Source organism: Dipodomys spectabilis, unplaced genomic scaffold (assembly GCF_019054845.1).
Source record: "Dipodomys spectabilis isolate Male_0828 unplaced genomic scaffold, ASM1905484v1 ptg000132l, whole genome shotgun sequence".
Taxonomy (NCBI): domain Eukaryota; kingdom Metazoa; phylum Chordata; class Mammalia; order Rodentia; family Heteromyidae; genus Dipodomys; species Dipodomys spectabilis.
Window position 1 is genome coordinate 3,948,942 of NW_024870809.1, and position 26,161 is coordinate 3,975,102.

The 26,161-nt window shown below is 39.3% G+C and overlaps 1 non-coding gene and 1 pseudogene across 1 annotated transcript; one reads left to right on the top strand and one right to left on the bottom strand.

The window, feature by feature from the left end:
* The first annotated feature begins 341 nt into the window (after positions 1-341).
* LOC122116405 lies at positions 342-1,329 on the top strand (annotated as a pseudogene).
* A 7,889-nt stretch (positions 1,330-9,218) lies between these two features.
* LOC122116417 lies at positions 9,219-9,349 on the bottom strand. Its single transcript, XR_006148959.1, has one exon. It is a non-coding gene; the product is annotated as a small nucleolar RNA SNORA51 (small nucleolar RNA).
* Positions 9,350-26,161: the final 16,812 nt, after the last annotated feature.

A 26,161-nucleotide genomic window follows, 5' to 3' on the forward strand; every position in this document is an offset into this window, starting at 1 on the left:
AAGCAACTGGTCTACCCCTTAAGTTACTTCTACAGAGTCCTTAAGTTAGTTACCTTTGGGAATCTTTTGTGTTACATGAAGACAAAGTATTTCCGATACTTATAACTCAAAAAAGACAGATTCTTCCTTGTTTTACTCATTGCTATTTTAATTTCAGCTCTTACTCTTTGCTTTATTCAATAATGTAACCCATAACAATAGTTGTATAACAGACCAGATATTAGCTGAGCTCCCATAGTGCCTCGCGAGTGGCGGGCATAACAGCCCCTGTGGGGGCTCCACAGTGGTGAGTGGGAGGTTCTGCGGGATCAGTCCTGGCTGCTGTCTGGTTAGGTGGCACAATGTCGCTTTTTCGGGGTGTATGGGGTATGCTGAGGGCACTGGGAAGATCTGGAGCAGAGCTGTGCACTGGCTGTGGGAGTCGCCTGTGTTCACCTTTCAGTTTTGTGTATTTTCCAAAATGGTTTTCATCCACCTTGAGTAGTTATCCAAAAAAACCCTATGACTTCCTATCTTCAACTTCTAAAAAACAGCTACCAGTATTTAGAACTCAGAACCCAGATGTGAAAAATAAAGAACTAATTAGACAAATTGCACAAGTATGGAGAGGACTTCCTGAGTCAAAGAAAAAAAATATATGAAGATGCTTATAAGGAAGACTGGAAAATATACAAAGAAGAAGTAAACAGAATTCAAGAACAGCTTACGGGGCTGGGAAGGTGGCTCAGTGGTAGAGCGCTTGCCTTGCATGCATGAGGCCCTGGGTTCGATTCCTCAGCACCACATAAGCATAAAGAAAAAAACCAGAAGTGGCGCTGTGGCTCAAGTGGTAGAGCACTAGCCTTGAGCTGAAGAGCTGAGGGACAGTGCCTAGGCCCAGAGTTCAGGCTCCATGACCAGACCCAAAAACAAAACAAAACAAAAAGAACAGCTTACTCCAAGTCAGTTGCTGTCTTTGGAAAAAGAAATCATACAAAGAGTTTGAAAAGGAAAGCATTAATAAAAAAGAGAGTTAACATCTCTTAGAAAACCAAAACAAACTCTTTAAGCATACAACATTTTTATAGCTGAAAAATTTCCAGAAACCACAGAGTCATCATCAAGGAAAAGTTGAAGACTTTAAATGAAAAATGGAAAAATATGCCTGCTTTTCCAAAGCAGGTTTATTATCAACTTTCTAAAGATGATAAAATTCATTATGAGAATGAAATGAAATCTTGGGAAGAACGGATGATAGAAGTTGGGAGAAGTGATCTTGTATGTCAAAACAAGAAACTGCAACCCAAAGCTGCTACTGAGAAACTAAACCTCAAAGAAGATTGAGTTGTGTTCATGGTGGTTGGGCACAAGAAACCTATTAGGTCTCAATACCTGACATTGTAACATCAGAATCGATAAAGTTGGTAAACATTTTATATTCAATTCCTTTTTCTTTAGCTCATGGACTTCTGCCAGTTGAACATATTTTGTATTAGTATTTGTTAAACAGATGGTCATGAAAATTTTTGTGTTCATAAGAATCACAGAAGGTCAAAATCTTTCATGCAAACTTAGCAGGGAATCATTTTACCTTTGATAAAGATAAATTAGACTGTAAAGTTTTTTTTATACTGGATGCTGATGGATATTCTTGCCTCCCTATGGAGTCAGGGACTTGTTTTCAAACTTTTCAATACTGTGGAAGCCACAGTGTTTTCTTGATATAATTGTGCGGTTAAAAAAAATGCAGCCAGAACTCATATCTGGGTAAATTCTAATTCCTAGGTATAATTAGTACATATTCAGAGTTGATAGCTGTACATGCAAGTACTGGTTGGTTTCAGTAACAATCTTTTATAAAAGGGACTGAGAGATTTATAAACCATTTTCTCATTGTCTTTTTCTTATACTAAAGTGAAAACGAATTATGTACTAAATCTATGCATATTTTATATAGCATAGAATAAAAATTCTAATATTTCAAAAAATAGTTGTATAACAGTGATCATTGGTCTTTATCCTAATTTTGTGCTTGATCATTTTTATGTTCTTACTTCTTACCTCCTACTCATCAGTGTAAGCTCTCTAGAGTGTAAGCCATTGGCACCTGCCAAGGAGGTCAACCTAGCATTCTAAAGAGGTACTCAAGGCCACTTTTTCCTGGGAGTAGACTGTGGAAGCTTTCATTCCACTGTGGTTTTCAATTACTTGCACTCTCTCCTTTCCATCAGCATAGCTAATTGTGTTGGCTCTAAGTCTCTGGGAAATAAAAATTTTGTAATGAACGGTGAAAAGCCGGTCAACTTATTTCATGAAACTCAGCTAAAATGTTCTACATGAGTAACTTAATAAGGTCACAATAATGTATCTTCCCCTATATGCATTCCAGTTTTATAAATGCTTCAGTGTCTAAATTTTTTAATTGATGAATATTTCTAAATACAATAGATTTCTTGCTAAGAAATGAAGTAATTCAGATGAATTCAAGCTTCCATTTTATTAGTTGTACAGAATTGTGCAGTTTTGCATTAAGCTACTTGTCCTCCCCCCTTCTCCTACACTTCCCACACCTCTCCCTATCTTCTACCTAGTGAATGCTTTTACAAAACATAAATGTGGAAAATACTCAGTGGATGCTGTTGATAGAGGGAAAACATGGAAAGGAAAGATGAAAGAAGATAATGTCATGTTGAGATACATTTCCTCTTTTCTTGTTGTTATAAACAGTTATGTTTTCACATAGCTCCAAAGAAATGCATACTATAAGCGACCCCACAGTTATTTATTGTTCTACTATCTCTTCTTTCTGTTAGTATAATTTAAAAATATTTTTCACTCCAGGACTCTAACAATATAGCCAGTAGCTCCTGAGAGCCTATAATTTCCACTTCAACTTTTTTTATTTTAATAATTTTATTGCAAACTACTAATAATGAATACATTAAGCTAAAATAAGATATTTTCTGATGCAGACTTTAGACATTTTATTATTTTGTCATTCATATTTAAACCTTTTGCTTGCCATACATTGATTTTTTTTTTGTATACATTGAGAAAGATTCTCTGTGGTTAACCTACTGAATATAACCTATTGACACCTAGATCTACTCAAGTTAACCTCTCAAAGTTTGGCATATTTCAGACCTGGATTTCATTTAATGTGGACTCTCAACTCATGACTATAGCATACCTAAATATTTAAATATTTTTTATTTCATCTATTAGTATTTTTTAATTTTTTACATTTTTTATTGTGAGAATATCATACAGAGGAGTTCACAATTACATGGGCAAGATAACGAGTACATTTCTTTTTTTTCTTTTTTTATTATCTTTTATTTATTGTGAAAATACTGTACAGAGTGGTTATAATTACGAGTACATTTCTTATCAAGCATTGTTGCCTCCTCGTAGTTTCCCCTTCCCATCCCTTCCCATACTCCTCCCCTCCCTCCACCCGATCCCGCCCCCCCACCAAAGTTGTAAAGTTCGTTTTTCGACATAACGAATTTGTGAAGGGGAAGGGCAAAAACAAATCATTTAAATAGGGATACAGGTGGACCCATTGCAACAATCAGATGTACAAGTCGTTATGTCGAAAAACAAACTCCACTTCAACTTTTAACTCACATTCAATGCAGTGACACAAAGCTGTAGCTGCAGGCCCCAGGTATCCCATGATAGGAAAAAGAGCAGATGGCTTTGAATGTTAAAGTAGCAGTGCTCATGCATGTTATCTGCTTCAATCCTGTGTATCTCAAATGAAGACACTGGCCCACAGACTCAGGTTAACAGTAGCTTGTGCGTAGAGAGACAAATACAATTTATAGCAGTATGGAGCATAGATAAGATCTGTGTGCTAGGGTGACTATTGGAAACAACTGATTTGAGCAATAGCTTGACTTTGGAATCATAAGGTAGCAAACTTACTTGAACATGACTTTGGGTTTTGACTATCTCATTTCCATGATCCAATTGTCGTTCTTATTGACAGCCAATGCCTTTCAGCTGCTTTAAAAAACCTAAGAATCTTTTTTTTTTTTTTTTTGGGGGGGGGGTCTGGTCGTGGGGCCTGAACTCTGGGCCTGGGTGCTGTCCTTCAGCTCTTCAGCTCAAAGCTAGCACTCTACCACTTGAGCCACAGCGCCACTTCCGGCTTTTTTCTTTTTGCTTATGTGGTGCTGAGGAATCGAACCCAGGGCCTCATGCATGCAAGGCAAGCGCTCTACCACTGAGCCACCTTCCCAGCCCCAAACCTAAGAATCTTAACATTCCCCAAACCTCACCACCTTAGGCTGGCCTGTGGCTCAACCCACAGCCTTGCTCAAAGGTACCCTGCTGAGTGGATCAACTTTTTTAAGTTGGCCTAGGCTTGATTCCAGGTTAATACAACATCTGCATTTCTTTTTTTTTCTTTTTTGTTGTGCCAGTCCTGGGGCTTCAGCTCAGGGCCTAGGCACTGTCTCTGAGCTTTTATGCTCAAGGCTAGTGCTCTACCACTTGAGCCACAGCTCTACTTCTAGCTTTTTGGGGATAAGAGTCTCACAGACTTTTCTGCCCAGGCTAGCTTTAGACTGTGATCCATCCTCACATCTCAGCCTCCTGAGTAGTTAGGATTACATGCATGAGCCACCAGCACTGGGCTATATTTCTATTTGATTGTAGGTTGGCTTGTTTCTTTAATTTGCTAGTTGATTTTTTTGGAGTCAGAATAAAATTCTATTTTTTGTAAATACAGCTTGGCATGCCACAGTCTGCCCACTGGTAATCTCAGAGTATTTCTCCTTCCCCGTGGCCATCCCCTGCCCTCCCCACCTCAGTCCCCGCATGTAGATCCTGGTCTCTAGCTGCATAGTGCTTTACACAGGACCCTACTGGGTATGTTAAGCCTTGCTTTGCCTGGCCCTTAGGGCTTACCTGCCCACCTGCTAGTGATCCTTGAAAGGCAACTGCTGTTAAGAGCCTTAGCTGCTAATCTCCCTGTACCTTTACAATGCACTTAGCTGGCTCCTAACAACATTCGCTTGTTTGGGCCAGGGTGTGTCACTAATTTAAGAAGTGCTGAAAACCTGGGCAGGTATTTGCAAAGTCCCCAAATATCCGAGTGATGAAGTAGTCTATTCATAAGAGCAAACCTGTATAGACAGAGACCTGGGAATGTCATGAATTTAACCTATAAACAGGAGGGTTCCACAAGTCAAGTAGGCCAGTTAGCAATCAGCCCTGGAGTTGAATTGCTGTTGAACATTCTATTGAGAGGATATAGACCATCTATAATTTCCATCATGATCTTGATTTTTATTGTTGCTTTGTTCACCCTAAAATAGATATTGGTGACTGTGTTGAAAATAGAAATTGGTGACTGTGTTGTATTGAAAGAAGAAAAAGCTAGCAAAGAGGCTATAAGTGGATAGAAAGAGCAAAACAAAAACCAGTATGCACAGGAAAAAATTTTATCTGGGTTCCCCATAGCTCTTTTTATTAACTGCTTCTGTGACCCTAAGCAAGGAATGTGCCTTTTCAGGGCTTCTGCTTTCTCATTTCAAGTCTCTTTTAGAGCAGAGCTTGTCAATTAGGGAAAATTAAAATAAAACTAAATATTAACTGATGTTAGAAGATTATTGCTAACTTCGTTGTGATTATGTTGTCTTTTCAAAAAAAACAATCTGGGAGAGATATATACTCAGCTCTTTTATGAGTGAAAAGACACAACATCTGAGATTTGTTTTAAAATATTCTTTGTCTCCATGCCTCTTCCATTTTTATAATTAAAGAGAATGCTGGATAGATGAACATGTATGGTACAATGATGATAATTATTAAAACTAAGCACCAGATTCATAGGAAATTGTTGTATTCGTCTCTTGAAATTCTGCATGTTTGAAATAATTTACAATAATGAAATATTAAAATAAAAAGATAACAGCATGATTATTTCAAAGGAAAAGGAGATAGAACATCAAAAATGAATAAAGAGCCAGGGGGATAAAATTAATATAAAAGATATATTTTGGGGGCTGAGGGTTTAGCCCAGCGGAAGGGCGCCCACCTGGTGCGCGCAAGGCCCTAGGTTTGGTCCTCAGCCCTGGGGAAAAAAAAGATATATTTTATCTGCCTGGGTTCATCTTAAGCCATCACATCAAATTAGCTTTATGAACAATACAAGCTGAGAACTATTTATAAGGAAAATAGAGATTTTGCATAATGTTTTATCTAGATACCACAAGAAAAAGTACAGCACTTGTTTTTTTTGGTTGTGGATCTTGAATTCAGGGACTGGGCACTGTCCCTGGGCTCTTTTGCTCAGGGCTAGTGCTCTAACACTTTGAGCCACAGCTCCACTTCCAGCTTTCTAGTGCTTAATTGGAGATAGGAGTCTCACAGACTTTCCTGCCCTGGCTGGCTTTGAACATCAATCTTCAGACCTTAGCCTTCTGAGCTAGGATTACAGTCATGAGCCACCAATGCTCAGCGAGCATAGCACTTTTTTGCATACCATTTAGGTTAACTTCTCTTGGTTTGAAATCAGCCCTCCTACAGCAGAGAGCTATTTAGTTAGACTATCCAAACAGCTGCTTCCCATAGAGTGATAACATCCATTTTTGGCATTATGGTCCCATAGGAATGAAAATAATCAAATCCCAGAGCTGACTGCAAGTTACCACAGAGATGAAAATGTACGATTGTTATTGGTTCAGGGATAGAAATTGAGCAATGAAAGGACAAAAGTTTTCCAGAAGATTAGTGAATACAAAATCAATAAATGATTTTTTCTCTCATACTGGATTATTCAAAATATCCCACATTTGAAAGTTGAACCCTTAAAACGTACACTTGAAAATTTTGCTGGGAATAAATATTTCTCATCATGCTCCAGGCACATCTGGGAATTGCCTTTGCTAGAGCAAGCTGTTTTGGTCTGCTAGGCCTATACTCATTCTGACTAAAGGTAAGCTTCTACTACCCACAGGCCAGACTGTGCCTGCCCAAGGTCAAGAGTTGAGATAAGATGAGAGGGGGGTAGTTAGGAGTAGAAAGGAAGATAAGACAGGGAAATCTGGGCCAGTCACATATGTTACTTTTCTGCCATCTTGTCCTGCAGCTATTCTACTTGGAGCACTTAGTGGTTGGATTTTGTTAAAGCTCCTTAGCTTTATTTAGCATCCTAGTTCTTTGCACCACTGTAGCCTCTCTTAGCTTGTGGAACTTTGGTTCCCCAAATTTTAATTTGTTAGCTCCAAGCCTTTTCCTTTTGGAATTTCCCATGACTGGGAAAGAAAATGGGGGAAATAATAACTTCTGACATTTAAAATCACTGACTTTGTCAGACGTTGGCTCACAAAACCAATAAAATGTGAAGTGAGAACTATTGATTATCCCCAATCTACAGATAAACAAAATGAAGTGACTGTTGCACAATCCATAAACTATAGTGGCAGCTGGTCTGTGTATTGCCTGAGCCCATGCTTTTTATTATCTTATCATATGCCATTCCCTGAAAGACTCAACTGAACTTCTATTTACAGAACTATACCTCTGTCTCCCCAGGTGAAGTCTCACCATCTTATACGTCCAGATCAAAACCTGAGCTCTTGTTTGTGTATGCAGACAATACCCTTAACCTGGTTCCTTGTTTAATACATGCCTTAGTTCACCACAAGGGGGAAGAGAAGAGAATTCTTTCCAAGACTCAGTTGGGTAACTGTTCTTTGGATAGGGACTAAACATTTCTGGCATTTAGAAGAAATGTAGACACTAAAGATTTCCATCACTATGTGGAAAACATTGGTTTATTTCAGTTTGTAAATATTTCCCCTAATTAAGAGTAGCCTAGAACTCTGACTCATGATTTGAAGTCCACATAGTGATGGAATTCCTCTCCTCAAGACTCACTATTTGTATGGAAAGGGGATTTTCAGAGGGAACATTTTCTCAGGGCTCTGATAGACACAACAATGATTATAAAAGTTATAACTGCATGATTGTTGACAGGGAGTAAAGGAATTGGAGCAGTTTTGGGTAAAATTCATTGGGAAAGTCTTCCTAGGAGAAGCAATGTGAGCTTGGTATTGATAAAAGAAACAATAAACAACAAAAAAGAAAATATGGAAGTCAAGATGGGGGAATGGTATTTACAAAGACTTCAAGCTGTATGTTTGAGATTAGTTTGCCATATTTGATTGGATTATAGAATAGGAATGGATTAAACAATAAATATTTGTCAAGTACCTGGCATTATACCAGGATTTGAGAGCCCTTGGAGATCTCACTATCAAGTGTGTTGGGGAGGACTGATGCACATATAAAACTTTGTTGGGGGTTAGGAATGTGGCTTAGTGGTAGAGTGCTTGCCTAGCATGCATGAAGCCATGGGTTCAATTCCTCAGTATCCACATACACAGAAAAAGCCAGAAGTAGCACTGTGGCTCAAGTGGTAGAGTGCTAGTCTATGGCAAAACAAGCTCTGGGATAGTGCCCAGGCCCTGAATTCAGGCCCCAGGACTGGCAAAAAATTTTGTGGGCCAATGGATACTGTAAAGGAATATACCTGTATTTGTTAAGGTTTTGTTGCTGTGACCAAATACCTGAGAGAAATAACTTAAGGGAGAATGGATTGATTTTGGCTCATGTGTCAGAGGATTCAGCTCATGGTTGCTTGGTGCCATGCTCTTTTCACCATGGGAATATGTGGAGGAAGAGGCTGTTGTTCATCTATGGCAGACAGGAAACAGAGAGCAAGGATGGGGCCAGGGACAAGGAATAATCTTTGAAGGTACACCCCCCAGTGACCTACCTCCTCTAGCTAGTTCTCAACTACTCCAGTTTCCAGAACCTCCCAAAATAATGCCACTAACTGGAGACTGAACATTCAAAATATGAGCCATTGGGTGATATTTTGTATTGAAACTAACCCCACACTTGCATTCTGCATGTCTGCAAAAGCAGCATTGGTTGATACCTAGGTCTTAAACCATGGATACAGTTGCCTCTGAGTACCTGAGTGTTTGAACAACTTCCTAGGTGCCATGAAAGGGACACTCTGTGGTACTTTCTTTTCAAGGGAATGTGTTTCAAATGTATTTTTAAAAAACTTTACACCATTGATCCTGCAATTAGTGAGATACAGCCAATTCCTGAAATGTACTCAAGGTACCTTTCCTACTGTTACTGTGCAAAGTCTTCCCTCCCTCCCTCCTCTCTTCCTCCCTCCTTCCTTCCCTCCCTTTCTTTTTTTTCCCCCTTGTCTCCCCATTCACAATACAAACTAGGCACAGGCCTAGGCTGAGGTGTATATGGGGTAGGTTTACTCTGCCTCCTCTTTCTATACAGTCAGTGTAAGAACACAGCCTGTGGTAAGCACCCGGAGGCCCCTTCCCTCCCTTTCTCCTTCCTCCTTCCTGCCTTTCCTCCTTCCCTCTTTCCTTCTTTCCTTCATTCCTTCCTTCCTTCCTTCTTCCTTTATTTTCTCTCTTCTGATTGTACTAGGCTTTGAACTCAGAACCCCATTATTGCTAAGCATGTGCTACTTGAACCATACGTCTAACCCTTAATTTCTTTTTAATGCCTCTAATCTCTTTAACCATCTTTCCTTCCTTTTCTGCAGCTTTAAACGCTCATTTTCTGGCTAAGGTCCATGTGTTTAAAATCTTGCCAATCTGATTTTTGATCCTAATTCTCTTAATAAATAAGGTAAGAAGCATCTGGCCATATCTATGCTGCAGCCTGAATGCTATGTTGCCTTGAAATTTCCTCTGTCAAATTAGCCCATTGCTTTTCTTTTTTGATGGTACTTGGAATTGAATTCAGAGCTTTATGTTTGGTAAGCAAATACTCTTAACACCTGAGCTACATCTGCAGTTCTTTTGCTTTTTAGTTTGCTTTTAGACATGGTCTTGCATTTTTGTCTTGGCTGGCTTCAGACCTTGATCCTCCTACTTCTGCTTCCTGAGCAGGTAGGATACAAGTGTATACCATCAAGTCTAGACCAGTTCATTCCTTTAAAATTCAGCCATGCCAAAAGCCTTAGGAAACCAACAAAATGCACACAAATTGTTTGCCAGAATGCAACAGAAATAGCCTGTAGTCCACTTCCCACCTACCTTAAACGTTATAACCTAATATTACTGTTTGCATTTTATTCAATATTCTTATTTTCTGAGCTCTTGCCAGATGGTTCATTAAGCACTGCTTTCAGCATCCTAGATTTTCTTTAACACATTTCTCCAAAGTCTTCTAAATTCCTACAGCAAACCACGTCCAAAGACTCATGAACCATAGCATCATGTTTAATTACAACACATTACCAATTTTCTCTCCTAGATTTTCATTGCTCTGACCAAATACAGGAGAGAAACAATTTAAGGAAGGAAACATTTATTTTGCTCAGTTTCAGTAGATTCAGTCCATGGTCACTTGGCCCTATGCATTTGGGTAGAACATCATGGATCATGTGGCAGAGGAAGCTATTCAGCTCATGCTAGACAGGTAGCAAAGTGGCACAGAAATGGGCAGTAATTATCCCCAAGGACTCACCCCAGAGACCTAGTTCCTCCAGCTAGTCTGCACCTCCTAATTTCCATAATAACACTACCAGGGCTGGGAAGGTGGCTCAGTGGTAGAGTGCTTGCCTTGCATGCCTGAGGCCCTGGATTCAATTCCTCAGCACCACATAAGCAAAAAGAAAAAAGCCGGAAGTGGCGCTGTGGCTCAAGTGGTAGAGCGCTAGCCTTGAGCTGAAGAGCTGAGGGATAGTGTCCAGGCCCAAAGTTCAGGCCCCACGATTGGACCCAAAAAACAAAAACAAAAACATAATAGCACTACCATTGGAGGATCAAATACAGGAGGCTGAGGTGGACATTTCATATTCAAACTGTAACATCATTTGCCTCATGTGGCCAACAGTGTTGTAATGAAGGAATGCACCTGCTTCGTGGGGCAATGATGATGGCTGAGGGGAAGCTGAAGAAGCTTCATAGCTGAAGGATGTGGAACCTGGATGTTTGGCCAGGAGGATCGGTGAAGGTTAGTTAGGAAGACATCCCTGGTGAGGAGGCAGTATTTGCAAGAAAGTGCAGATCATTTCAGTGGAATTTGCAGCAGCAGAAGGAAGAAAATGAGGTGCTTGAGGTCAACTACTTAAGGCTTCATTGCCCAAGTTGAGATTATAGTGCTATGAGCAAAGGAGCCACCAGTTTTCTGTTAAGGCAGAAGAGTGACAGACCAGGAAGGCAATTCTTCAAGATCAGAATGGGGAAGGGTTGGAGTGTAGGGAGGCTAAAGGTAGGGGGACCAATTAGGGTGGTACTATAAAAGGATGGATACAACTATTCAATGACTAATGTGGCATTCAGTGAAAACAACTCAGCTCTCAGTACTGCAGAGCAGAAGCTTGGAGAACATTTAAGATGCCATTACTCAAAATCTACTCTGTAAAAAAAAAATCCACTCTGTGCAAACTATAGCTAGTCTCCCAAGTGTTCTGAAGCTTTAACTAGACCCAGTAGGTCCCAGAACCAAATCCCATGATTCCATAAATATGCCACAAGTTAGGCATGAGGGTCTGAGTCATATTTTGAGCGCAAGTAACATTTATCCGAAATGGTAAGAAAAGTCTTTTAGCTGCAATCAAAGATACTGGTTTAACTGAGGTTTATCATAAAGATTCTTACTTGAGCTTAGGACATAGAAACTAGAAAGTATGCATGTTCACACTCACACATACCTATCTCAAGTCACTTAATGTCTGTTGTATTTTGCTCTCTAACATGTCCTGGACTGAGAAAACAGCACAGAATTACCTAGGGTTTTAAAAAAGGATCCAGCTACCTAAGGCTCTTCCTCCTCTTCCTGGCCTTTTCCTCCCATCTCTTCAGAAGCAATACGCTTACTGGATGGCCCTATGTCCGGATGCCCTGTGAAGACAAGCCAGAAATTCTGATAATACTGCCACTGGGAGCAGCAGCTTACTCACTGTTCTACCCTGTGGGCCATATTTTTCCCCATGTATTTCCCCAATTCCCACAGTCACTTCTAATATAAATCTAGGTTTTCTCCTAAGAAATGTCCCTCAGACATTTCTGTCTCGTGTTAGGCCGTGAGTAGCTGAGCATCAAGTGTGAGGAATGTGAGAAGTCCAGGAATAGCTCCCAGGAAACAACAGTACTAAAAGTTGGCCTTCCCTACTACAGAAGGTAGCCTCCAAGAAGGGAGCTATAGTTCCTTGGTCCTCCAAAGCCCAAAGGGGCCTTCAGTTTAACCATAGCTTCTGATGCTTGACCTGGACCTATGACCTTTGCCCCTATCTCAGGACACTCTCCAGAGTGCTTTGGTCTCTCAATGTTTTTTTTGAAGTCTCTATAATCCCAAAGCCGATTGGTTAGAATTTCTGTATGATAATAGAAAGTTCCAGTCTACTCTATGTGTCTAGAACCTCTACCTTTGCATAGGCTTTTTGAAATATCCCTGGGTCAGTGTCCTGGACCAATGAAACCTAATTATTTCTCTTATGAAGCTAGAAAGAAGGTGGTTAAGACTAAGTACAGTTTCAGATAAACCCCAGGTCATGGCAAATCGAGTCCTTTGAGTCATATAAGTCTGACTCAAGAGTCTAGGGCAGAAAGTATTATAACCACCTTTACTCCTCAAACATTAGCACTTAAGGGTTCCTGAAATCTTCTCTTTTGGGTTCTTGATTCATGGTTCAGAGTTGGTTTTTAGGGGCCCTTGAGGGTGGCTCAGTGAGAATAGGCTCTCCATTTGGGACCCTAGGACCATTTTTGTGGCCTTAAATCAAAAGATAAGGCAAAGCAGGGGAGGCATTTTTCTACCCCAGTACATATACAAAGACTCAGGTGAGGGAAGCCAGAGTCAGGTTCTGTCTCTGACAGGGCTACATCACATGGCCACTCAACTCTGTTGGCTAAATTTATTCCCTTTGCTTCTGTTTATGCCTCTATGTAAGAGGTCAGCCTTTGTCAAAGTTATTCTCCAGTTAAACTTAGAGCTCACTGTGAGTCTCAGTTTATTCTTAGCATAAACTGTTAATAGATGCAGGCAACCCAATACTATTAGCTCCTGATTATGCCACAGTCCATTGCAACTGTGTCTAAACAGACTGGGGTCTCAAGAATGCCAGTATCCTGGGAAGCAGATCAAGTGTGGGAGGGACCCTTGGAACATCCTGAAAGGGCATAGGCATTACCCTCAGGTCTGTAGTTCTGTCCATACAATCAGCCAGAATGGGCCTTTCCTCTCTAAACAATCCATCAGAGCTTATAGTCAGAGCTTGGAGGCAGCTGAGGCACCTCTCTTGAAGAAGGCCTGAGACTGGAGTGAAAGAAGCAGTCTCCGTTGTAGTCCTTGTTACCTGAATGATGAATACTTTCGCCCAAAGGAACAGGTACTGCCATCTTGTAGATGCAATCAATGCTTGAGTTCCTAATTCTCCTCCACTTTCTATTTTGTAACCCAGTGATATCTCACCCTCACTCCCACTTCTCTGAGCCTTAGATCCCTGTGTATAAAACAGGGACTAAGAGATGTATTTCACTCACATGGTTAATGTAACAATTAGAATCTATGTATGTGAAATCTTTGACTTAGGAATAGATGGTAAGAAAGAGTCCAGAAAGAATGCTTCTTGTTGCAATCACAGATCTCATCGGCCTGGTGCTGAAATATATTGGAGAAAGGGAAAGGTCAGGGTTCAAGTACAAAATGGCTCAGACTGCTTGGCGCCCATGCTTCATCAGGCCACCCTTGAGAACACTGTTTTCCAGATATGGTTTATGACAGGGTCCTTGTTTTCTCCCATGGTCTACATGACTTGAGTTGTGGGTGTCTCTACAACTTTGGGATATGTAGAGTATTTGTTTATGTGTTTTACTCCCACTCTGCCATCATTGAATTTCATTACTTGTAATCCAAGGGCCTTTTCCCCAGGCACAGTCTCCTATTCTTCTTTCTAGTGCCTATGACCTGGCCACTCACTCCTAGCTGCCCACTACACTGATAACATCTACAATACTTAGTCAAAGCTCATCTTTTCCGCTGATGAATTAGGACATTATAAGTGGGTGGCACATGATTCAGTGACATTTCTTCAGAAGGAACTAGGCATTCCTTGATCTGTGCGCAGAGACTGATTCAACCCGGTTGGAATGAGTCTTATGCACCATCAGGCTTTAGAAGAGCTATCTATCAGAAAATGCACACTTTAGTGGGCAGCGGATTTCTTGAGAAGGTGGGACCTATTGTTAAAGGGAGATTTCATGGCCCCTCCATTAGGTTTTCTGATCTAGAAGTTCTAGGGTAGGCCTTAGTAACCTGAATTTTAAGGCCAGAATCCTCAAGTAACTCAGCCCTGTGGGAAATAAGTGCAATTGTCTCTAGGTGGTATAAGCTACCTTTGAGAGAAAGAAGGAATTGACTAATTAGTAACAAATTTTTGTATATCTTTCATATTAATAATCTCCGGAACCTCTTTTAGATATTATTGAAGTCTTGTCTCAATCTTATACTAATACATAATAAAAAGTGTATTTTTCCACTTATGTACACAATGAACACTTGGCCAAAGTCAAGAAACCTAAGGAAGGCTGCTATTGAAATAACAATAAATAAGGGTAATGATAAAAATATTAGCAATTGTGAAAGTTCATCTTTTGTAAATTGAATTATGTGGAATACAGTTGTGGAGCAGTCCTAATTTCTATTAATTCTGATTTTGGAGATAGAGTTAAAGTCATTAAGTTAAAATGAGTTCACTAGAGTAGGTCTTAATTTTCTGTGGCTGGTATACTTATAAGAGCAGGAAATTTGCTTAGAGACATGTCCAAAGAGAAGATAGTGTGAAAACACAGGGAGAAAACATTCATCTAGAAGTAAAAACAGAGCCATCTTAGAAGAAACCAAGCCTTGATCTTGAACTTGAACATTTAGTTCTTCAGGCTCAGCCTCCGAAGAGCTGGGATTACAGGTCCACATCACTATGCCCAGCTATTATTCATAAGACTCTGATAAAGATCTTATACATTAAGTTGTCTCTCAGACTTTAATATGTGTGTGTGTGTGTGTGTGTGTGTGTGTACCAGTATTAGGGGTTGAACTCAGGGCTTTGTATTTTTTCCTGGCTTTTTCTTTAAAGCTCGTGTACTACCACTTGAACCATAGTTCCATTTCTGGGCTTTTGGTGATTTATTGGAGCTAAGAGTGTCATGGACTTTCCTGCATGGACTGACTTCAAGTCTTGATCCTCAGATGTCAGCCTCCTAAGTTGCTAGGATTAAAGGTATGAGCCACCAGTGCTCAGCTTTCTCGACTTTATTAATCTATGACAAAACAAAATATAATGACAGTGAAATTCAATTTATCTCAACAGTTGTGGGGGAGGAATAAACATATTTATTATACTATTTGTGAAGAAGGTATAGAGAAATAGTACATTCATTTCTAATGCCATCATTTGGAAACAAAATGCTTAAATTATGTACATAATAGAATTTATTTTCACATAACAAAATGCAAGAATCTCAAACATGATCTGAAGATATTTTGGGCCTATTTCTTAGGCCATAACAAATGTTTAAATTGCTTTTGACATTTTAATACACATCCAGTTTTCAAACAAAATATGCCATAATGTTATATTTAAATGTTCTCTGTCAAATATCATGTTTTGCATTCTTTAAACCACATACATCATTCAAATGATAAAATTAAGTTTTTCTATATTTTAGATAATATTGAAGATTGCATGCAATGTACTTTAAAATATGAGCTTTGTGATAGGGAGCCCATCAGATACCTCTCAATGATCTCTATCTTTTGTGTAATCTCTTCACCTTGTGTGTAAATTCAGGTTGCAGGTCAATTGTACAGTATGTACTTATACTTAGCAGGTGCAAGGCCCTGGGCTTTGATCTTTAGCATCAATTGTCAGCAACCCCCGCCCCTGCAAAAAAACACACCAGAGCTGGTAATGTGGCTTAGTGGTAGAGTGCTTGCCTAGCATGCATGAGGCCCTGGGTTCTATTCCTCAGTACCACATAAACAGAAAAAGCCGGAAGTTGAGCTGTGGTTCAAGTGGTAGAGCGCTAGCCTTGAGCACAGAGCAGCTCAGGGACAAAGCCCAGGCCCTGAGTTCAAGCCCCAGAATCTGCAAAAAACACACACACACACACACACACACACACACACACACACACGCACGTGCACACACATCAGCAAAATGATCACCAGGTGGCCTGCACTGAGTAAGCATTAAAAGAAGTGAGTGATAAGAATTTGATTATGATCCAAGAGCCACTCACTGCTACATGGGCTATCACACTGTCCTTTTCTTTCTTTCTTTCTTTCTTTTTTTTTTTTTTTTGTCGGTCGTGGGCTTGAACTCTAGACCTGAGCGCTGTTCCAGTTTTCTGGTGGCTTATTGGAGATAAGAGTTTCACGGACTTTCCTGCCCGGGCTGGCTTTGAACCGTGATCCTCAGATCTCAGCCTCCTGAGTAGCTAGGATTACAGGCATGAGCCACCGGTACCCAGCTTCACACTGTTCTTTTAGTATTTTCCCTTTCTATTTTTTCTTTTTTATCATTTGCATCCATTTGCTAAACAAAGAGTATTTCATTTTGACATTTCCACCAGTGTACACAATGCATTTTAATTGGCACTATTCTCTTTTTTAAAATGAATACCTTTTAAATAACTTTCAGTGCTGTCTTTGCAAATACAAGTGAACTGTTAGGTCACTTGCCTTCTTTTACAATGTGAAATCCTAGGGTTCACCAGCCACATGTTGTGAAAAGCTCTCTAATCCATACTTCATATGTATTGCCATAGATCAGAGTCACCTAATAATTGTTCAGTATTGTTCCAACTACCCAGTCCTGGATGTGGCACTGTGCAAGGGACAAGAGACACTCAGAGTCATCTCACTTAGATACTCTCCATGGAACTGAAGCAACTCTTGAGCATGACAAAGTGATGCTAAAATATTAGAGGAAGACTAACAAGAAAGTAGAGGTAAGGCCCAAAGGTCAGGAAGCACCAAAGCCCCTTGGGAGGCCACAAGGCCTCCCACTGAACAGGAAGCCACAGTCTCCATTTCCCCATCCTCCCAGAATTAAACTTGTTTGTCTTCAAGCATCACTATTTGAGGAAAATTAAATTAATTATTCAATTTTCTTTTTGCTTCATTTAATTATTATTTTTTTTACTACAACTATGTTCTGCTGTTTTCTTTGTCCAAGATTCTGCATTTCATCAACATTAAAAGAGGAATAAGCTCTTGTGGGTTCAACTTGGAACCAAGTTGACATTTGTGTCATTGATACTTGGGGAAATGGGAGCGGAATTAGAGGGAAAAAAATGGACCAAAAGACAACTTACACACATATCCTGAAGAACATTATTTGGAAGCTTCAAAGTGCTTGTCTTCTGGATGAGAACTTATCAACAAATAGAACAGAAAAAAATTCTACCTGACATTCATTACAATTCCAGTAAGCATAGCTGGTAGATTTGGCTTTATTTGGTTTTGTTTCTGGTGCTGGAGATGGATCCCATAGTCTTGTACATGCTAGGCAATGGCTCTATCACTGAACTACATCCTCTTTCCTGCTTGCTTCTTTCTTCAAGACTCTGTTGTCATGATAAATAGCAATTGAATTGTTTCTGAAGCAGCTGTGCTTAGGTAACTCACACCTGTATTCCTAGTTATTCCTGGAGCTAGCCAGCCCAAAAATTCTGAGAGACTCCAGCTAAGCACCTAATACTCCTGACTGGAGCCATAGCTCAAGTGGTAGAATGCCAGTTGTGACAAGAGAAATGAGTAACAACATATATACACACAAAATTTGTTCTGAAGTCATAATAAACCTCAGCACTCCAAAAGGATCCTCAGCACTTTCCCTCAAGTGTGTAAACCTACCTGAATGGGCTAAACCCGGTTCTGGAACTCCACAACCATTTCAATATCTTCACTTCTCCTTACCAAGAGAGGGATAGTGAAGTTGATGTATCAGTGCTCACTTGAGTCTATGGAGAGTACTTTCCTGGCTTCGGTAGAAGACACTGATGTCTCAGCAGACACAAGAAAACTAGTTTCTGTTCAAGACAGAATCTGTTGGAAGTAATCTCAGATTTTATAACAAGCAGATGTTATGCCTTTAAGCCCTCTAGCTTTCCCAATTGCATTTTGGTTTCCCTGTTTTAAATGATCATTGTTATCCTTAGGACCCTTGACTGACCAAGTAGATAGAGTTCCCTGTTGATACAGCTTTTGGAGGCTGGCTCATACTTTAAATGGAAAGCAGTTACAAAATGATCACAGAAGTTTCTAAGCTGATTAGATGAAGAGTTTCCCAAAGGATCCCCACAACTAAAACATTTCCTCTGAGCCCTATTCAAAATCTTCACATGTTCGTGCTCAGCACGTGATTGCTCCAGGTCACTATTTATTGGTACAATGGGTTATTATGTTCGTTTGCCAAATATACAGAGATATAAGCCAAAGTATGAGAAGTGAGGTATTAGGCAATGGGTCAGGTGTAGTGAATATATGATATAGGTTTTGGAGCATACCTCAGAGTGAGCCGAGAAAGGCAACTCCCTTCCCAGAAACGCTGCAACCACGGCAATGTTGGTTATTTAGTCACATATTCTGGAATACATGAATTAATTATTATGTTAATTAAATGATTTTGTGGGGGTGGTGTCTCAGGAAACTTGGAATCTGACTCCTAACCTTGTGTGATAAAGCTGAATAGGGCTGTGCAAGGCAGAGGAAAGCAGTGCTAACTGGTAAGAGTCATAGATACAAAGAAGTAAAAGTACTCAGAGAAGGAAGGATGAGAGAAATACATGCACCAACCAAGCACTGAATCATTCTTTCTAATTAAATATTTACTAGAAGTTTTATACCGGAAATTACTTAACCACTAGAATCAGAAATGTCTTTTTGTTTTTCCCCAGACCAGATGCTACTCAGTTGTACAAATTAGAAGGCTTTCTGATTGGCTTTTAATTAAAATGTAGTTCTCTTGATATCTTTGAAATCTTTCTCAAGCACACTGTTAGGAAAAGCCAATCTAAATGAGTTTGTTTTCAAATAAAACAGGGAAATGATTTGCTGGATAACTAATACAACCTCAAATGACTTCCCCCAGAAGTCCCTACATGCAGTCTGAGTTTTGTATTTTATTGATCTAGTTTTGTGTTCTCTTAGGTAGAACTACTAGTGCTTTGCCAGTTCCTGAGAGAGTTTTGCTAGGCAGCCTAGATTTGACTCAAACTCCCTATGTAACCCAGACTGACTCTTAGTCGAGTCCTCCTGCTTTTGCCTCCCTATTGCTCAGCCTCCCTACTGATTGGATCATACGAGTGTATATCACTCCCAGAGTATTGTCAGTTCTTTATTAAGGCATCCTTTATTTTCATCTATGTCTAGGAAGAGAATTCCAATCAAAAACAGGAACTGTTTTCTCTCAGAAGTTTGGCCAAAAATAATTGACTCTGTGTCTGTTACTGGTGCATGCATACATGTACATGCACAGGCATATTATCTGGCCTATGTTTTAAAAATAAATGCATCTAAAATATTGCCATATTGATTTGAATAAAAAAAACAAACACTACAGCTGCAGCTTGAACAATAGATTTGGAGCTCCCATGTTATATTATATTTTCAAAACACACCAAAAGAGAAAAGAGAAAAGTTCATATATAATGCCACTAGAGGGTGCAAGAGGTACAGTGAGAAAATACAGAGGGATTTCTTTTTGCAAGATTGGTGAGATTAAAAATATATTTATTTTGATATATTTAAGCTTCCTTTGTTTATTTTCCCATTTGGATGATAACAAAAGAGACCTCAAATTCAATCAGGTATATTTTGATTCTTGTAACTGTAATGGAAAGGAACTGTTTTCCTTCTCAGAGAGACAGGAGTAAACACTGCTGTTTATCATTTTCTTTAAGTATGTGATGTACTGTATGAATGATTTATTTTCCCTACCTTATTTAACCCTTACAAGAATATTAGACGGTGACTGCTATTGTTACCTCCATTTACCAAAGAAAAAACCAAGGCAGAGAAGAGATTAAGACACTTGCTTAAGTGATCTTTCTTTCTTCCTTTCTTTTCTTTCTTTCTTCCTTTCCTTCCTTTCTTTCTTTCCTTTCTTCCTTCCTTTCTTTCTTTCCTTCCTTCCTTCCTTCCTTCCTTCCTTCCTTCTTTCCTTCCTTCCTTCCTTCCTTTCTTTCTTTCTTTCTTGTGAAAATACCATACAGAGGGGTTACAATTACATGGGCAAGATAGTGACTACATTTCTTATCAAGCATTCTTGTCTCCTCCTTTGTTTCCCCATACCATTCCTTCCCTTCTCCACCCCCACCCCCATACCCTCCTACCAGGATCCCCACCACCACCCTCACCCCCCACCCCGTCAAAATCTCCTTTCTTTTGTGTGTTCTTCCCCCTATGGTATATCCCCTCTTGTCACTGTATTTGATTTGGGAACCCTGGTATTGTATATACATTTATGTGAATTAGGGAAGGGAAGGGGGACAACAGAATGGTGAGACAAAGCACAAGGGAGAACCAATGCAACAGTGATTTTTACAAGACAATATGTTAGAAATAATCTGTACAACTGGGGGGGGGATTGGGGAAGGGAAAGTGGAAGAAAAATGAGGGAAGGGGTAACAAGTTTGACAAGAAATGTACTTATTACCTCATGTATGTAACTGTAACCCCTCTGAACAGCACCTTGACAATATAAAAAGAAAGAAAGAAAGAAAAAAAGAAGAAGAAAAAGTAAAACAGAACATCAGAGGTCAAAGAAAACATGAAAAAAAGGATAAAAGTAAGTGGTAGATATGATGCTCAAATTCAGCACTATGTGTCTGAACTTTAATTGGATACCATACCACCTACATATTTTCTTTCTTTTAAAATCTTTTTTATTATAAAGGTGATGTACAGAGTGCAAAGTTACATTAGTCAAGTAATGAGTACATTTCTTTTTGAACAATGTCACTCCTTCCTCATTTTTTCCCAGGTTTTTCCCTCGTGACCCACCTTCCCCCCAGGTTGTACAGTTCATTTCCAACATAGTGTCTAGTGAGTATCACTGCTGAATTAGATCACCCTTTGTCCCATCATTTCTGTGCTCCCCCTTTCCCTTCCAACATCAGACACATTTATATACAAGATAAAAGATACAGAAATAAAAACAACATAGGGAGAAACACAGAATTAAAAAATAAGATAAAATAACCTCTTGTTTCTATTTCTTGAAGTTCATTTTGATAAGCATCATTTCATATCATATGCACACACCTATTGAGCCTTTGTGATCCTCTCTTAAGAATATCCTCCTTTGGTCTCACTTACATATTTTCTTCATTCTTCAAACTTTCTACTAGGTTGGAGCATAGGAAAGGTTATCCTGATTATGTATGCCTAGGCCTTTGATTAAAATCACTGTCTCATTCATCTTTCTAGTTTGCAATAACAATAGTCTGTAATTCTATTAGATAAAGGAAAATTGCAAACAAATAAGACTTAGAACTCTCCGGTGTGTGTGTAAGGAGTTTCCAGATATACTTCTCAATGCAGAGACGATAGGAGAACCGCAAGCTGTCTTTTCAGATTCCATTTCCACAGGCTGCAAGTCCAGAATTGGCCTGCTCAGTGTTGTAGGGAACCAGCGGCTTTAGCTGTGAAGTCAGAGTATTGGTATCAAGGTCTCACATACTCCACAGAATAAAACTTGTTATTTATTTGGGCTATAGCCCATTTCACTTGTGGGGCTAAAGTGAGTCGGTCAAAGGCATGGAAATATGTCTTTCTTGACTCCCAGCAAGAGAGGAAATTGATTAAGGGAAGCATAGTAAAGGTTTCTATTATGTGTGTGTGTAAATAGAAAGTAGGAAGTAGCTGTGACCATCCAAAATAGCACAAAAATGAAGATGATTATGAATACAATGCACACTCAACTAACCTTCTTGAGTGTATTTTTTAATTAACATATTCATTATACATAGAGATTTATTGTGGTATTTCAATATATACATTCTATTGTACTCTGATTATATACCCAGACTATTCTCTGATCATACCTTTCTATAGTTAATATTATAACTACTTTGCACATTACAAATTTTTAGTATATATGAAGTGACATGGACTTTAAACAGTAACATTTGAATTTTCAATGTAAAATACCAGTTCAGTTTTAAGGAAATAAGCCAGGGTATTATTATCCAAATACAAATGACCATGGCCTGAGCTGGGAAGGTGGCCCAGTGGTAGAGTGCTTGCCTTGTATGCATGAGGCCCTGGGTTCGATTCCTCAGCACCACATAAGCAAAAAGAAAAAAAAAGCCAGAAGTGGCACTGTGGCTCAAGTGGTAGAGTGCTAGCCTTGAGCTGAAGAGCTGAGGGACAGCGTCCAGGCCCAGAGTTCAGGCCCCACGAGCAGACCCCTCCAAAAAAATTAAAAAAAAAAAAACAAATGACCATGGCCCAAGAACTTGCATCAAGTGCCCAGGCCCCAAGTTAAAGCCCCAAAACTGGCATGAAAAAAACAAATAGAAGCAAAAAGGCTGGGTGCATAGAGCACTTCCTTAGCATATGTGAGACCCTGGATTCAATACCCAGTGCTGTCTTCCCATAAACATGATCTATTCTACCAAAATCAAAGTCTGTAGGACTTCCATGTAAACAAAGCTTCCTTAAAGAACTACAACTCACTGTAAGTTCCAAATAGTATGCTAAGAACACTATCTGAGTCATATTAATTAAATACCACAAAACCCTTTCCATCAATTACTATTATTATCAAAGTAATAAGGGCACATAGTTGCGCAGATTGTACTTAAGAGTCCTGTACTGAAAACAGCTATCTCCCACCCTTCCCAATCTACATGTCTCTCTTCTAAGAGGCAGTCATCCTCATTTCATGGTTGGATTTTGGCTTTGCTTTGGTATTTAGATCCAAATTCCTAAATTATAGCTTATATTGCTAATAGTTGATAGTTTAATTTTATTTTAATTATTCATGCTGAGTGCCAGGGGCTCACATCTGTAATCCTACCTACTCAAGGGGCTGAGATCTGAGGATCACAGTTCCAAGCCAGCCAGGACAGAAAAGATTATGACACTCCTACCTCCACTAAACTACCAGAAAAGCCAAAAGTGGAACAGTGGCTCAAATGGTAGAGCACTAGCCTTGAACAAAAATAGCTCAGGGACATCTGCCCAGGCCCTGAGTTCAATCCCCAGTACCAGGACAAAAAATTATTCATCATTTATTATTTTTAAGTAGTTACACAAGAGTTTCAATTTTAAATGTTTCTCATTTACTTCATATACAGGATGGGATCATTCTCTTCTAACCTTTCCTAGGACATATGTAAGACACGTCTTTGTTTTTCACTGTTGATAATTTCCTTTTTTTTAATTTAATTTTTGTACCTATCACTATAAATTCAACCCCAGATTTTTCAAAAGGATCCTAAGTTTTCCTAATATGTTCAACATACTAGGTAATTTTATGGTCCATCTATTTCCTGAAGACACCCACCTGTCTGTCACCCATAGCATGTTGTTTCTCTGGGTCTTCTTTTCTCTTTCATTGTGAGGATTTTCTTCATTAGCCTCTTAAGCTGGATCTTCTGCTTCCTAGACTCTGTGTTATCCTCTAGTCATTCCCTTGTGTTGGTGGAGCACACTAACTCTAGTTGCTTCCTGAAATTTCATAATGATATGACTCAGGATGTGTCATACAGGTCATGTACTGGATAGTTAGGTAACCCTTTATTTTGGAAACTTATTTCCATCTTTTTTAAAAATCATATGCTTTTATTATTTCTTCCCTTTTTTTCTGTTCTTTCCTTGAGCACTCATAAGAGATATTAGTTTTGTAATCCTCATTTTTCCTCTTCTATCTGCCTTTTGGTTCTGTGTCCTGAGAGTTTAATGTAAATATATCTTTTATCGAATTAAATAAATATAGATGGACTCTAATAGTTGGAATTTTCAAGAGCTCATCCTCATTCTTAGAATGATCTTTTTTGTTTCTAGCATTACAACATTGCATGGCTATAATACATCTAGACATCTGTCTAGGTGCAGTCATTATATGGTTTGTTTTATAGCTTCTGCTGCTGCCTGCATTTTATACTCTTTCCAAGTTTCTTGTTTCAGTGGAATTTTTTAGGATTCTTATTTATAAATGACTTTTTCCATATGTTTCATTATCCCTAAGTATTCAATTGAAAGGCTCTGTGTGTGTTGGAGCAATTATTGATTGATGGATCTTAGCTTCTCAGGCTGATTTAACCATTTCATTGGCAGACCTTATTAAATTGTTGTGGATTTTTAATTCTTAAGAAATATGGAAGTTAGGGCTTTGAAAGCTATAGGTTTTCCAGTTCCACCCTACCATTATCCTCCTTCCAGAAAAATACAGATGGCATGTGAAATCAGCATATATATCAGAGAACTGTGCAAGTCACACTACTTGGAAGATGCAAGGGGACAGTAATTGCCTAGGGAATGTCATTTATCACAAAATTCCTCAGCAATGGGTCCAAGTGTAGATTTGGTGAGCATAGGTGACAGCCAACTGCTTTTTCTCTTTCTTCTAACCTCAATACCTTATGAGATAACTTCCCCAAAGATGGGTGAACAAGTACAGAGCAGGAGTGAGGAAGAAGAGAGTTTTGAATCCAATAGGAGGTTAAATCTGGGCTCTGGTATCTCATGACTGTAATCCTAGCAACTCAGGAGGCTGAGATCTGAGGATCATGGCTCAAAGCCAGCCAGTGCAGGAAGATCAGTGACACTCTTATCTCCAACTCACTACCAGAAAACTGGAAGTGGCATTGTGGCTCAAAGTGGTAGAGTGCTAGCCTTGAGCAATAGGAGCTCAGGGACAGTGCCCAGGCCTGGACAAGCCCCACAACAGACAAAATAAAAGTTGCAAAGCAAACAGAACTAATCCCTAAGAACCAGAATGGGAAGGCAATGTAGTAGTCAGTATCTGTAATCTCAATATTTAAAAGGCTGAGGTGAGGAACGACTGTTAAGTGTTTACTCTGAGCCCTACTGTGAAGTCTAAGCTAGCGTGAACTACATCATAAGACCTTGTTTCAAAAGAAAGTAAGAAAGCTGGGTGCTGGTGGCTCACACCTGTAATCCTAGCTACTCAAGAGGCTGAGATCTGAGGATTGCGGTTCAAAGCCAGCCTGGGCAGGACAGTCTGTGAGACTCTAAACTACCAGAAAACCAGAAGTGGCACTGTGGCTCAAGTGGTAGAGTGCTTGCCTTGAGCTGAAGAGCTGAGGGACAGTGCCCAGGCCCAGAGTTCAAGTCCTATGACAGACAAAAGGAAGGGAAGAAGGGAAAGGAAGGGAAGGGAAGGTAAAGGAAAGGAAGGATCAGAACAAATCGGTATTAACCAGAGGTTATTTCAGCATTATGAATCAGTTTGAGATAGCATTAAGGAGCTTGTCATCCTATGAGGGAAGAAAGTCTAGATACATGTTACATAAAAGATCATAGTTGGTAATTTTTAAGAAAAATTTATTAAGTGGTACAGAGTGGTATTCTTGGTTTAACAAATGGATAGGTACTTAGTTTTCTTCTGTCTGCTTTCTTTGGTGTTAATCTGTCTGGTACAACTAATATATATGTATGTCTGGTACAATTGGTATGTATGTATGTATTTATAAATATACATACACACATGTATATTGTATTAGTCCTGCAACTTGAACTCAAGGCCTAGGCACAGTTCCTGGGTTTCTTTTGCTTAAGGATTGCTCTCTACCACTTGAGTCACAGCACTACTTGTGGCTCTTTCTGAGCTCTTTATTGGAGATAGGTGTCTCACAGACATTTCTACACAGGTTGGCTTCAAACTGTGATGCTCAGATCTCAGCTTTTTGAGTAGCTACAATGATAGATCTGTGTCACCAGTGCCCAGATAATCTAGTATAATTTGGTAATGTCTAGACACATTTTACAGATGAAGACAAAGATGATGCCAGGTGTTCTTTACTGAGATAGAGAAAACAATCCAAAAATTCATATGGAACAACAAAAGACCTTGAATAGCTAAAGCAATTCTAGGCAGAAAATGCAATGCTGGTGGTAAGACATCCTAGACCTCAAC